Source organism: Gossypium arboreum, chromosome 6, assembly GCF_025698485.1.
Source record: "Gossypium arboreum isolate Shixiya-1 chromosome 6, ASM2569848v2, whole genome shotgun sequence".
NCBI classification, from domain to species: domain Eukaryota; kingdom Viridiplantae; phylum Streptophyta; class Magnoliopsida; order Malvales; family Malvaceae; genus Gossypium; species Gossypium arboreum.
Genome location: NC_069075.1, coordinates 89,316,130 through 89,318,807, shown reverse-complemented (window position 1 = coordinate 89,318,807; position 2,678 = coordinate 89,316,130). Strand labels below are relative to the sequence as shown.

The 2,678-nt window shown below is 37.9% G+C and overlaps 1 non-coding gene across 1 annotated transcript; it reads right to left on the bottom strand.

Moving 5' to 3' along the window:
- Positions 1-779: 779 nt before the first annotated feature.
- LOC128294470 (small nucleolar RNA R71) lies at positions 780-886 on the bottom strand. Its single transcript, XR_008284780.1, has one exon. It is a non-coding gene; the product is annotated as a small nucleolar RNA R71 (small nucleolar RNA).
- Between the last annotated feature and the right edge of the window lie 1,792 nt (positions 887-2,678).

The following is a 2,678-nucleotide window of genomic DNA, read 5'->3' as shown; positions in this document are numbered from 1 at the left end:
ATAATAGTTAGTTTCAAGAATAATTCTTTATAAATATTTAAAACCTGTCACGAATATCACATATCAAGTTTTTAGCGCCATTGCCGGGGAACTAAGATGTTTTTATTACTTTAGCCATTTTACTTTTATTGCAAATTAAATTTTTATTTTCTTTTCTAATTCTTCATTTTTTTTCTTCTAACAGGTTTTTCTGGTTTATAACCAGAAGAAACCCGTCAGGACCACTACTTTTTGACGGTGAGATCGACCACACAGTTCGCAAAAACGGAAGAGAAATAAGGCGAAGCCTAAGATACACAGAAGACGAGCAAGAGGACGATACTTCAACCACAACTGAGGAGATGGCTGAAAACCAAGAAAATTCACTACTTCCTGCGATTGCTGCTGATCCAGTAAATCAGAATTCTACTCCACGCACTATGTATGATTATTCTAAACCTAATTTAATAGGAACTGAGTCAAGTATAGTTAGACCTGCTTTTGTTGCAAATAATTTTGAACTGAAACCTAACACAATTCAAATGATACAATAGTTTGTTCAGTTTGATGGTTTACAGGATGAGGATCCCAATGCTCACTTGGCATGTTTCCTAGAATTTGGCGATACCTTTAAAATTAATGACATTTCTGATGACACCATCCACCTTCAGTTGTTTCCCTTTTCGTTATGGAATAAGGCTAAACAATGGTTGAACTCATTACCATGAGGTTCAATCACTACTTGGGAACAAATGATCGAAAAGTTTTTACTAAAATATTTTTCACCGGCTAAAATAGCTAAATTACGTAATGATATCTCTTCTTTTGTGCTGATGGATTTAGAAACACTCTACGATACATGGGAGAGATATAAGGACCTTTTGCGAAGATGCCCTCACCATGGGTTACCACTCTGGCTACAGGTTCAAACTTTTCATAATGGCCTGAATCCTTCGACTCGATAAATGGTTAACGTAGCTGCTGGCGGAACCATCAACAATAAAACAACTGAAGATGCCTATGAATTTATAGAGAAGATGTCACTGAATAACTATCAGTGGCAAGTCATGAGGACAAAGCCAACAAAAACAGCCGATGTTTATAACGTCGATTCAGTCACCATGCTCTCTAATCAGGTAGAACTCTTGAATAAGAAAATTGATGGTTTTCTTAGTTCTTCACAGGTTCACCCAGTAATGTAGTAAGGTGGATCGAACAGTTCAGAATACCCACCTTATGGCCACAACATGGAGAATGCGCAGTTAAATTACATGGGTAATAATCCTTAATCTTAAAACAATCCTTATAGCAATACTTACAATGAGGTTGGAGGAATCACCCAAATTTTTCATGGGGAGGCCAAGGAAATCAGAAACCACCACCCCCTCCAGGCTTTTAGCAACCACCATACCAGTAGGAGAAAAAGCTGAACCTTGAGGAGATACTAACCAAATTCATCTCTGTGTCAGAGACTCATTTTCAAAATACCGAGACGGCACTCAAAAATCAACAAGCATCAACCCAAGGGCTCGAAACTCAGATTGGACAGCTCGCCAAGTTGATTTCTGAACGACCACAAGGTAGCCTGCCAAGCAACACTGGATCTAACCCAAGGGAGCAACTCAACACAATTGCCACTCAAGATGAGGAAGGGTTAGTGGCAAAACCAAGGCCAGAACTGATGGTAAGCGAAGGTAAGAATGAGGTAGGCCAAAACGAACAAAAATTGGTAAGTACAGAATATAAACCTCGTGTGTCATACCCCAATACGACAAGGAAAGACCGCTCAGACGAACAATTTGGTAAATTCCTTAAACTTTTAAAGAAACTACATATTAACCTACCGTTTATTGAAGCAGTTTCATAGATGCCGAACGCAGTCAAATTTTTAAAAGAGCTTCTAGCAAATAAACGAAAGTTAGATGAAAGGTTGCATGTGGAGCTAAACGCGGTTTGCTCAGCCATTCTTCAGAATAAACTACCCAACAAACTAAAAGATCCAAGGAGTTTTACGATTCCTTGTTTAATTGGTAGTTTAGATGTTAATAATGCGTTGGCTGATTTAGGGGCTAGTATCAATGTTCTGCCTTACAAATTGTTTAAGCAACTAGGTCTAGGGAAACCCAAACAAACTAGGATGAGCATTCAATTAGCGATAAAAAGCGCCGATTTCCTAGGGGTATCATTGAAGACGTACTCGTTAAAATTGACAAATTTATATTCCCAGTTGATTTCGTTGTTTTAGACATAGAAGAGGACAGTAATTTTCCTTTAATTTTGGGAAGGCCCTTTTTAGCAACTGCTAGAACAATTATTGACGTTGGCACAGGTGAACTCACACTTTGTGTAGGAGAAGAAACAATCAACCTTCAAGCTTGCAACCCGAACAACACATCGAAAATTGAAAGTGATTGTACAAATTGTTCTACTAAGATTAATTATACAGTGCAACCTATTTTGCAGGAAATAAGTTTGAAGGACACACATGAGCCATGTTCAATCCACAACAAAGAACCTAACCATGAAGAACGAAGGTTACGAATCGATGTGTGACACCCCTCAAGTGACCCTAGTCGGAAAGTGGTTTCGGGACCACAAAACCGAGTCATAAAAAAATAATTAACCATTATATTTGATGCTTATTATATGTATATAGGCATGTGTGAAAATTTCATGTTTGAATTTTGTTAATTGTAAGT